At 32.4% G+C, this 12,058-nt stretch overlaps 2 pseudogenes; one reads left to right on the forward strand and one right to left on the reverse strand.

The window, feature by feature from the left end:
- The first annotated feature begins 4,503 nt into the window (after window positions 1-4,503).
- LOC123582882 lies at window positions 4,504-4,873 on the forward strand (annotated as a pseudogene).
- A 2,061-nt stretch (window positions 4,874-6,934) lies between these two features.
- LOC123596378 lies at window positions 6,935-11,679 on the reverse strand (annotated as a pseudogene).
- Window positions 11,680-12,058: the final 379 nt, after the last annotated feature.

The following is a 12,058-nucleotide window of genomic DNA, read 5'->3' on the forward strand; positions in this document are numbered from 1 at the left end:
GTAGGGGAGGTATGCTGAACCTAACCAATAAGAGGGTCCACACTGATATGGCATTTATAGGGTGAAAATTAGCAGGTGTCTTCAATAGAAAATGTAATATATCCTTATGCACGTGTGTCTTTAGATCCATTTCATTATAGTTTGGGCAAAGAAAAAAGATTATTTTTGTGCCATATTTCTGAAGATTTTTTCTTCCTATGAATTCAGAGATATTTTTCAGTAATGCTTAGAATTTTTGAAGAATCTCTGATCAGTGTGGATGTAAAATTGGTTAAGTTTTATACCACTTTTGTACATTCTGTAGTATTAAACAAGGTTGGTTGTAGAGTTACTTGGTTCATCATACTTACAGGTACTCACTATAAATGATTAGGGAACAATGTTCATTCCCGTATGTTTCCTTGGGGCTAGAATAACAAGTTCAAATCCATCAGAATCCATAGTTATGTTACTTTTTACAAAACAAAACCAAAACCAAAAACAAACTTCCATTATCTTCCTACATCACTCAGACTTAAAATCCAACACCCTACATTGTCCTGCAAGGTTCTCACAATCAAGATTCTGCAATATGCATAATTACCTCTTGGGCATCATTTCCCTTCTCCCTCTTACTCATTTCATCCAGTACATCTTGCTATCTTTCTGTTCTTCCTTCACTATAAGCATAATGCTGATTCATTTACCTGGAAAAAAGCATCCTCCTAGGTCCATCTGCCTATCTCTTGTCCTCCATCCCATTACATCTTTAATTGGCAATTGGTCAGTGAGGCATTCTCAGACTACTTTTTTCTCTGACTACTTTAAATTGCAAGTAGTCCCCAGCATTCAATGTCCTCCTTCATAGCTTTATTTTTATTCTTGCATCTATTACTTTTAATATACTGTATATTTTAATATTCATTATATTATACATTGTGTTTATTTTTATATAATATATTAATTATATTTTATTATATATTTATTATATTATTCATTATATTATATTTATTATATCATATTTATTAGTATATTATATATTATTTTTATATTCATTATAATATTATATATTAATGATATATTATTTATTAATGTTTATACAATATTATATATTAAATATATACATTTAATATATATTATTTATTATACATTACTTAAAATGTATATTATATATTATATATATTTATTATATATTATACATAACTTATATTTATATATATTATATAATATTATTTATAATACTTATATATAAATATAGAAACAAATATATATTTACATATAATAACAGTTATTAATTATTATATATTCAATATTTTTAATATTATTTAATATATAATATACTATACATAATATATTATAACATTATTATATTAATGGTTGGCTACACTGCAATATAAGCACTATGAGGACCGAGTTTACTAATACAATTAAATGTCTAGCACCGAGTGCTGCCTGATGAAACTTTCTCAACAAATAGTTTATTCCCCTAAAAATGAAAAAAAAATACATTTTTGTACCAAAAATAACTATATACATTCGAGAACCTATAATATAAATTTACTTTAATTGTTAGTATTTTTTTCTTTAATTCACTAAGTAACCTATCAGTAACAGCATAAGAATGTGTGAATAAAACACACACACACACACACACACACACACGAATTACTTTATTATTTAAACATATGTGAATTAACTCATTATTCAATTGAATCCCCAAAAAATATATTTTAGGAAACCCTCAAGACTAATTGCAGATGTAAAATGAGTATTGATGTGACCATTCTAACTATGTAAAAACTACTAACAAAATGCTATTTTTTAAGCACCAATATTTGTTACATAAAGATAGGTTTTATGAAATAAAACATGTGAATTCTTTGAACTATCTTTGGATTTTATATCAGACAGAGAAACTATGAAATAGAGTGGAAAGAATGCCATAAAGTGGTGTTGAAGTGAAACTAAACCAATCCATAAAAATACCAGATTCATCATTAAATCTCTATTAAAAAATAATGAAAAATATGAGATAAAATCTGAAGAATTGGAGGTCACATTCTCTTTGTATTAACTGGTTAATAGTTTAATTTTCCTTATTCTCACTTCATTGATTGTTCCTTAAGGATATACTTTTAATAAGTTTATAAACCATTATAACCCTTGTTATATGTTTGAAAAGTGACTTCCATAAATTTATCGTCATTAAAAAGTAATACACAGACGTATTAGCACTTGTAATCATTTTTCACCTACATTACTCTTCATGAATTCTGTTCATAGGACATTCTACCTCTAACAATCATTGATCAAGAATGTCTCTTAATGTTGAACAACCAACACAATAATTTAATGCAGAGTTTAATAAGACTTCTCTAGAGTGATCAACATGGATTTTCCTTTCTTAAGTAAATTCCAAAATATTGATATACAATTTCAATTTTTTTAACCTTTCAACTTTACCTTTAACCTCAACTTTAACCTTTCAACTTTTAGTAACATTTTTCTCTTAGGACTTGCTTGCCATTTATTTATTTGTTTATGATTTTGTTATTTATGTTCAAAATAGGAAATTATTTTTCTTTTAATAATAGCAATGAGAATGTATTTATATTTTATTGTCCCGAAACTTCAAATACTTTTTTGAATTAGTAATTCCTAAAATAAATTTAATATATTTTAATCACATTCTTTCCCTTGATTTTTAGTTTTAGGAGAAAATTATGTTTAATTATGGAGAAGTACACCTCGTGTTTCTTTTCTATTCACTCATTAGCATTAAATTCACAACACTAATTTTTGTTCCTAATTGGGGAAGAAAATTGAAGCAGCAATGGCAGAAATATGAAGATGCTTTTGATATGAGTAGTTTCATTAGTAAATTAAAAATAAATAAAATATATAGTTTCTGTGGAAAAAATACAAACTAATTCAGACTAAGGCAAATTTCTAGTTATCTCGAGGGCTCTGTGCAGGTATTTGAGTAGAGGCAGTTGTTTTTAATTGGAATAAACCATACTAAATAAACGTCTTATAATTGTTTTTTCTTTTAATCACACATGGTGACTTTTCCAAAGCTAATTATTTTCCCTTATCCAGAATGAATTTTCTGTGGCATCTAGTAAATTCTGATCAGTTTGTCTTCTGAAATGTTGATGTTTGATGTTAATTCAAAGCATTATTTGAATATTTCTTTATATTCATCTTTAAGGTTCAAAAGCTGCCACATACATCAAATATCCTTTGAACAAAGAATGATGTGATAATGAGGGGGAAACGTGCTTACCAATTGCATAGGATATAATAGCATTGGCTCCCTGACCTGCATCAAACAAAGAAACAAGACTAAAGAAAGAATGAAAAGAAACTGCCAGGCATTGGATCAAATGAATTGGTTTCCTCACTAAATAAACAATTTAGAGCTCCTCATCACTTCTCAGTGCATGTTCACATGTCATCCCTGGTAACAGCTCAAAGCTGATTTTGTGATGTCTCTGACTTGGTATCAGAGTTTCAGAAAATATCTTTTCTTCTTTTTTAAAGAACTTAGACTATGGATAAATAGCCTGTTAAACATAAACTATGCTGCAACTTTTTGTATTTGTACTGTCAAAGTTTTATCAGACCTACACATCTCATGTACATGTCCCCAATGTGAAGTCTTCCAGAAGTACAGAACAAACCATTTCCTCAATTTCAGTGCCAGATTCAATGACAAAGTAGATCTTCTAATTATTCTAGAAGTTAGTTAAGCTACTTTCCTTTCAAGTCAGACACAGTGTACCAAGAAAATAGGATGGGGAAACAGATTGGTTGGACTTTGCATTCTTTTATATGTTTCATTCATGAATTTCTGTTTGGTCTTATCCAATTACCACCCCATTTTTCTGAATTTTGTTGGTACAGATTTGTTGGTACAAAATTACTTTTTAATCCAAATAGAATGGCCTCAGCTTCCATCCCTGGTCCTATCAAAAATCTCCTTCTCCCATTACATCACTTCTGATGATGCCTCAAAAGTTGGTAATGTTCTATGACTTCACACCCCTGATATTTTTTTAATTTTTTTTATTTATTTTTGAGACAGAGCGAGACAGAGCATAAGCAGGGGAGGGGCAGAGAGAGAGACACAGAATCTGAAGCAGGCTCCAGGCTCTGAGCTGTCAGCACAGAGCCTGACGCAGGGCTCGAACTCACGGACTGTGAGATCATGACCTGAGCTGAAGTCGTATGCTTAACCGCCTGAGCCACCCAGGCGCCCCTTCACACCCCTGATATTTGTTTTCAGACCCAGTTTCAGCTGTCACCTCCTAGAGCTGTCCTCTTTTGTGCATGTGTATGCTTTATTTCAGCTTCAATTCCTCAAAAAATAGAGACAAAAACAAAAAAATGCAAGTCTATATCAGTAATACTTTGAAAGTATGAGGATAACAAGAATGTGGTGGGAAAGCAAAGATTAAAACCCATCTCTTTCCGCCATCTTGGAACCTGCCTGGTGGGAACAAGACTCCTGAAATGACAAATATGTCTGGAACGCTGTAGTCCAAAGTCATTTTTTCTGACTGTAAGTGGGGTCTCTGGAACCAGAGGGAGCACACAGCTCTTCTTAAAATTGAAGGCGTTTATGCTCGAGATGAAACTGAATTCTATCTAGGCAAAAGATGTGCTTATGTGTACAAAGCAAAGAACAACACAGTGACTCCTGGTGGCAAACCGAGTAAAACCAGAGTAATCTGGGGAAAAGTAACTCATGCTCATGGAAACAGTGGCATGGTTCATGCCAAATTCTGAAGCAACATTCCTGCTAAAGCCATTGGTCACAGAATCCGTGTGATGCTGTACCCCTCAAGGATTTAAACTAACTGAAAAGTAAATAAATAAAGGTGTAGATTTGAAAACAAAAAAAAGATTAAAGCCCAAATCAGAACAAAAAACAAATTAAATACTAGTATTCTTCCAAGTTCCTTTTTCATCTTTCACCCTTGCCAATTGATAATTCTTATCATTCCTAATTATCCCCAAACCCAACCTTTCCAACATTATGTGGATATTTTCCCCCTCAATAGCCATTTCCAAATTCCTAAAAATATCTTTTCTGCAGAGTTTTGAGAACCCAATTTCTGCATTTTTTATTATGTTATATGAAGTGACGTAAGTCTTAAATTCCTTTTCTCTTTTAATTTCAGTATACCTTCTTCCCCATCCAAATAAATAACAACAAATACAAACAAACAAGCAAGCAAGTAAAAGCCATTGTGTATGATACTTATAAGAAACACTTATAAGGTTTAAAATGGAGGGCCCTGGACATTTCTCAGACTTGTTTATTTGGAATTATTGAGCTATTGGCACTGTAACCTGTCTTTCAGTGAGTTGGCAAGGTGATGCACAAAACAACATTAAGGTTTGACAGCCACCTACATGAAAATAGAGCCTTTCTCTCTTGAGAATTACAACATCCTCCTTAGCTCACTTACTCAAATATGAGATAGACTTATGTATTTTTATCTCTGGTTTCCACTCTTGTTTTCTTTTCTTTTTTTTTTTTCTTTTTTTGGTTTCCACTCTTTTGAAACATAGAGTTTTAGAAAGTATGCTTCTTCTAATATTTCATTGAAAAATAATGACATTAAATGATATAAAATGATTTAAATTACATTTATAGACATGAAATTTTACAATAAAAGTTGTTGATACAACAATGATGTCTTCATTATTTGTAACTCATAACATAGTATGTATCTTTCATTTATGCCAAAGCATTTAAAGTGTTTACTCTATGCAAATCATTGTACTAGACTCAGTGAAGATACAAAACTGCCTTCCTGAAACTTACAGTACATGGAGGAAGTCCTGAGATCTATATAAATTGGTATCAATCCAAATACACCTTAATAATTATTATTGAAATTATTTATAAAGCGTACAAAGAGTAACTACAATAGTAACAATTTTATAAAGAGAAACTATAGCTTTAAATCACTTAATTATGCCTAAGTATTTTTAAGCAGTTGTTAAGATGAGGGTGTTTGGATATTTGTAGATGCTGATGAAAAACAAATGATAGAGGCAGGAAAAGAGTGTGTCTGTAGGACAGTTTGTTGGGAAACATCGTCAGAGGATTAAATGAGAATATATATTAAAGAGTTTAATAAATTAAGAGATTCATTTTGCTTGTTCTACTATTGTATACTAGCACACTAACAAATGCAGATGTAAGTAGTGCACAACATATAACCAATCCACTGAGCAACTCCTATTTTATACCTTACAATTAACAGCTTAATGTAGTTTACTACAGGTTTTCACAAGTGATTCAAACCTCTCACCTTGGCACAGTAAAGTAGACTGGCATATAAAATAAAATACATAACTACTCATTTCTTCTATGGTGTCTTATGGCCCTGTGACCATTATATATATATATATATATATATATATATATATATATACGTATACGTGTATACACGTATACGTGTATATATATATATGTATACATATGTGTGTGTGTGTGTGTGTGTGTATATATATGGTGACAGTCTCTAAAAACTGTTAAATATCAATGTGCCCTCCCAAGAAGGAAAAATAAATTCCATTTTTTGAGCCAAAAAATATGTAGTCTTGGAAAGACTTTACATAAATGGCCATGTGTATAACCTGCACAAAATGAAGCTATTTTAAATTTACAGACTACAAGCAACTGAACCCAAATGCCTATTCTCTGTTCTATACTTCAGCTAATATTACAGAAGTAATGACAGTTTTAAGAGTTGCTATTATCAATTCTGTATAGTGTAGCAAGATACCTTAAGTTACAACAAAATCTTAGGAAATAAACTGAATAAAATCTGTTATAGAAATACCCTACTTTTTACCAACTCCCGCCCTCCCCCACCCCTTCAAAATCACAAGTAGCTCTCTCTGACAAACAACATAAGAATTGTGAAAACCCAATTTATGTAGCATATCTCTTGGTCCACTGTCTGGACATTCTATCATGTTCTGCTCTGTTGGTCATATACTCAATGGCAACACTATGCACCAGAGGGTCAGCAGGATTACAGTCTGTTAAGAAGGGAGAAGATAGAAAGGGGAACTTTAGAAAAGGTTAGTGCTGCACTCCAATCATCTTCTTAATATGTCCAAGCAAATAACTCCTTGACTGTTAATATTACAGTGAGAGATTATCGTCCAGAATGTAACCTTTGGAGGTTGAAAGGGGTATTCTGGTATAAAAGTGGTATAAAGGAGGAGTATACCGCCCTCAAATACAGATCCTGGACGCCCCAGCATGGTGGATCTCCATTCATAGATGTTACCACCTTTGGGACCAACACTACAGTTAGGTAGAGGATCTAAAGTGATGTCTGCCAGTTCCTTCTGAATCCTCTTTGCGTTAGTATTGAGGAGTTTAGAATTCTTGCTCACAATAATTTTACTCTCCTTCTTCTTGGGGGTGTTTGTTTCTTTCTTGGTTTCTGGTTGGAGGACAAAGATGAGGAGGAGCTAATGCTGTCCTTCCGAAGTCATCCAGCGAAGCGAACCCCACACCCCACCCAAGAAACAGCCCATCTCTTTGTGTCTGACTTTGTGCCACTGCCCTGGTGGGATGCTCCTGCTCCTGGGGCTGGGTTTGGCCTGTCCTTCTGTTGGTGGGAGAGTAGCAGAAGGCAAACTGAGTGATGTTTGAGTAAATATCACTGCATAATATTAAAGTAAGAAAATACTAGTTTAAATTACATGAGAGATAGTAAGGGGCTATCACTAAATGAGTGAGTTTTGACTGTGGTTTGAGGATCAGGAAATCTATACAATAAATATTTTATTTAATAAATCAAATGCTAAAAATACAAAAATACTTACTACGAAAATTATTGAATTTTTTGCTAAGTTCCACAACTGCAAGTCTTTGATAAAAAAATTATACGTTAGGAAAAAATATATTTTAAGACATGGAAACCAGTAAATTATAAATAAAATTATAATGCAATTTATAAACAAAATGTAAATTTCCAATAAAAATTATGCCAATTCTAAGTACAATCTTGAGATTTTCTTGTAAGAAGAAATGTCTCAAAATTATAGTCATAAAAGATAAATATCTTCCAGTAAAGCTTTTTATTCAAGTTTTTTGAAAATGGTGGATGTATATAATTAGCTAAATTGATTTTATCACACTGGCGACTGCCATTGATAATACTGAAATTGTTTGCAATTATTTATGAATTGTAACTAACTATTATCAACTATAGGAAAAACTATAGACCCTAAAGTCTTTAGCACTTTAGTCCCTTTAGTCATTTATCACTGCATTATTTTTTGGATAAGTTCAGTGATGAATCTAGACTCACAGAAATGACAAACTGAGAATAAAAAAGACATCACCTAATTCCCCACATCTCAGAAAATCCCTAAAGAGCATCAGTAAAATTGAGTGTTTTCTAAGCACTGTCACCAAATGTAGAATTTAGGAAGATGGAACTGAGAACTGACTGTCAATTAGAAGCTCAAGGACACTATGAAATGATACATCTGCTGATTATGGGGGGACTTAACACTAATGTGGAGTGAGTGATTGATATCAAAGTGTGATGGAATGACAACTGTTAAGTATTATCAAAGAAAGTGTCTCTTTTCAAAGAAGACTACACTGAAAAAAAAAAAACAGGCTTTAATTTTTGTCAGTACCTTTTGAAAAAAATACACTGGCAATTCTTTAAAGCATCGGGCTGTGTAGGACATGTATGAACTACATGATTGGGCAGAGAAGATAGAATTTGGTACATCCAATGATATCAGATCTATTTGCCCAAAGAAAATTTTACTCATAGTTTTTTTAAAGCATTATAAAAGCTTAAAATTGAGATGAATACGGTGATGTTTCAAAAAAAAAAAAAAGAGAGGGAGAGAGAGAGTGAATATTATATTGGCTTATTTGAAGCCAGTAGAGGCTTTAGGGAAAAACAAAGTGCTGGTAATATTTTGACTATAATATCAGAGAAAACAATAGTAGTCTCAGATAAGTACAGGACATGTTTTTGGATGAGTGATTGAAACGGACTTAAAAAAAATAATGAAAGAGGGGCTCCTGGATGGCTCAGTCAGTTAAAAATCTGACTCTTAGTTTCTGCTCAGGTCATGATCTCTCAGGTCAATGAGCTCAAACTCACGTAGGGCTCTGCACTAACAGCTGCAGAACCTGCTTGGAATTCTCTCTCTTCCTCTCTCTCTATCCCTCTCCCACTCGGTCTCTATCTGTCTCTCTCAAAATAAATTAATATATTTAAAAAAAATGAGGGGTGCCTGGGTGGCTCAGTCGATTGTCTGACTTTGACTCAGGTCATGATCCCACAGTTTGTGAATTCAAGCCCCACATCAGGCTTGCTGCTGTCGACGTGGAGCCCACTTCAGAGCTTCTCTTCCTCTCTCTTTCTCTCTCTCTCTGCCTCTACCCTGCTCACACTTTCTCTCTCAAAAATAAGCATTAAAAAAAATAACGACATAATCAATATTGCCTCAGTGATGGTGTTTACTCTCTAAGCTATCATATTTTTTTTATTTCTATCTAATATGTTCCATCTATAGTTACAGGTGATAATACATGAACTGTCACTTGAAGAAAAAGTGGGTCAGTCAACATATGATAACATTGAATTTAGCGAATTCTAGGCAGAGGAAACAGCTTTTACAAAGACAAGGAGATATGGAATAAATGAGTATACTTAGAGTAGTTACAATATAGAATGAGAGAATCAGGGATCAAACTAAGGTCGAAATATAACCTAAGTAGTCTAGGAACTCATGATAGTGGATTCTGTTTTCATATATCAGATATAATACAATTTTCCTTAAATAGTATCAAGAAAAAATAAATTTTATGAGGTATTTAAATAATAATGATTTCAATATAGAAATATACTTCTAGAAGATTTGGATTGAAGAAACCCTGAAAATTAAAAGAGCAGTTAAAAAGAGAATATATCATCCATGTTATAGTTCAAGATATGCTAAGTGAACACTATTATACTATAAACAGGAAATAAGAATGCATTTATGAGACATTTGGGGTGACTCACTATCCACTTGGTGATATATTAAGGATAAAGAATTGTAATTAAAATAATTTTTCAAATGTGTATGATTTTTAAGTAATATGGCTGAAGAAAAAATATAAAATATAAAAATTTGGAAAAGGAGCAATGATTTCAGTATTGATAAGGCTTAAGTTGCCAGTGGGATATCCAGTTGGAGATAATAAATAAATAAAATTTCATTGTGTCGTTAGTTTCGCCTTTCCCAGAAAATTCATGAGAAAAAAAGTTTTGATGGTCATTATTATATTTGTGTCTTTTGAAGTTTTTTGTTTTACTTAACTTTTGTTGTGTAACTATTCTAAAACTTTGTGGCTTAAAGAAATTTAAGTAGTTATTTAGCTCATGTGTATTTGTAGGTTAGCAAAACATCTAGGTTGTTCTTACTGGATCATTCTTACTAGTCTCAGCTGGTCTTGCTTCATGTATTTCAGTCAGCTGGTAGATTGACCATGGCTGGCTCTTTAAAAAAATGTCATTCACAAATGATACCTTGGAAAACTTGGGCTACAGCCCAATGGTCTCACCCTTCAGCATGCTAGCCTAAGTTCATTTACATGGTTTCAGATTTTTAACAGAAGGAGTAGGAATGTACAAAGCCTAAGCCTAAGAAGAAGCATACTACCACTTCTACTGCATTTTGTCAAACAAGGCCAGCCAACATTCAGAAAGACATAAAGGGACTCCATTTCTTGGTGGTTGAAACTATTGCAAAGAGGGCAGGGAACAATATGGGAAAATATTGAATAAATGTTCATAGAAAAGTGCAAGTTCAGTAATCTTTAAAAAGAAAACAAGAAAAAGAACTTTTTATGTCATGTAGAAGGTTAAAACAATGAAGGAGGTTGATTGAAAATAGAAAAGGTCAGATGCGTAGTGGGAAGATGAGAGCTTTTTTAAAAAAATGCAAATAAAAATACTCTAGGTAATTTTGAAAATTCTTACTTTAATGTTTATTTTGTTTCCATTATCTATATGTTAGTGGTGAGAAAAGTAAAAATTTTGAAGAAAAATAGACATGACATGTGAACACACTCTATGTACTGAAACTCATTCTTGTGCAATGCCATGCTTCATATTGTCTCCTTTTTTCTTTCTTTCCTTTTTTTTTTCTATTTTAGTATTGTGATAAACTACTTCATTAAATTCTTGGCAGTTGTCTCATGAAATATCAGTTTTATTTCTGATTCATAACCTTCTTATTATATACCTTTTATCCATGACTTTAAAATGCCTAATTGATAGATTTTATATTTCAGAGAATTTTTAGGTTTACAGAAAAAAAAAATGAGTGAAAATAGAGATTTCTAATATACCCTCTCTCCTTCTGTACACAGTTGCCTTTATTATTAATGTCTTGGATTAGTGTGATATACTTCTCACAACTGATGAGCCAGTATTGATACCTTATTATGACTGAAGTCCACATTTTACATTAAGGTTGACTCCTTGTGTTGCATATTTATATATTTTTGACAAATGTGTAACATAAATCCACCATTACAGTATCTTCGAGAATGTTTCCACGGCCCTGCAAATCCACTGTGCTCCACGTAGTCATCCTTCTGTCTCTCCTTCTGAACTCCTGGTCAGCTACTGATCCTTTCATTGTCTCGTTAGTTTCGCCTTTCCCAGAAAATCATATTGTTGGGATTATAGAGTACATAACCTTTTCAAATTGGCCGCTTTTACTTAGCAATATGCGTTTAAGGATCCTCCATATGTCTTTGTGACTTGATAGCTCATTTCTTTTTAGTGCTGAATAATATGGCATTGTCTGAATGCATCACAGCTTATTTATCTATTCACCTACTGAAACACCTATTTGGTTGCTTCCAAATATTGGGAATTATGAATAAAGCTGCTACAAACGCTCACGTGAAGGTTTTTGTTTGGACAGATGTTTTCTGTTCATTTGGGTAAATATCATGGCTGGATCATAAAGGTGGTGTGTTTAGTTTGAAAGAAACTGCCAGGCTGTCTTTCAC

This window comes from Leopardus geoffroyi, chromosome B1, assembly GCF_018350155.1.
Source record: "Leopardus geoffroyi isolate Oge1 chromosome B1, O.geoffroyi_Oge1_pat1.0, whole genome shotgun sequence".
NCBI classification, from domain to species: domain Eukaryota; kingdom Metazoa; phylum Chordata; class Mammalia; order Carnivora; family Felidae; genus Leopardus; species Leopardus geoffroyi.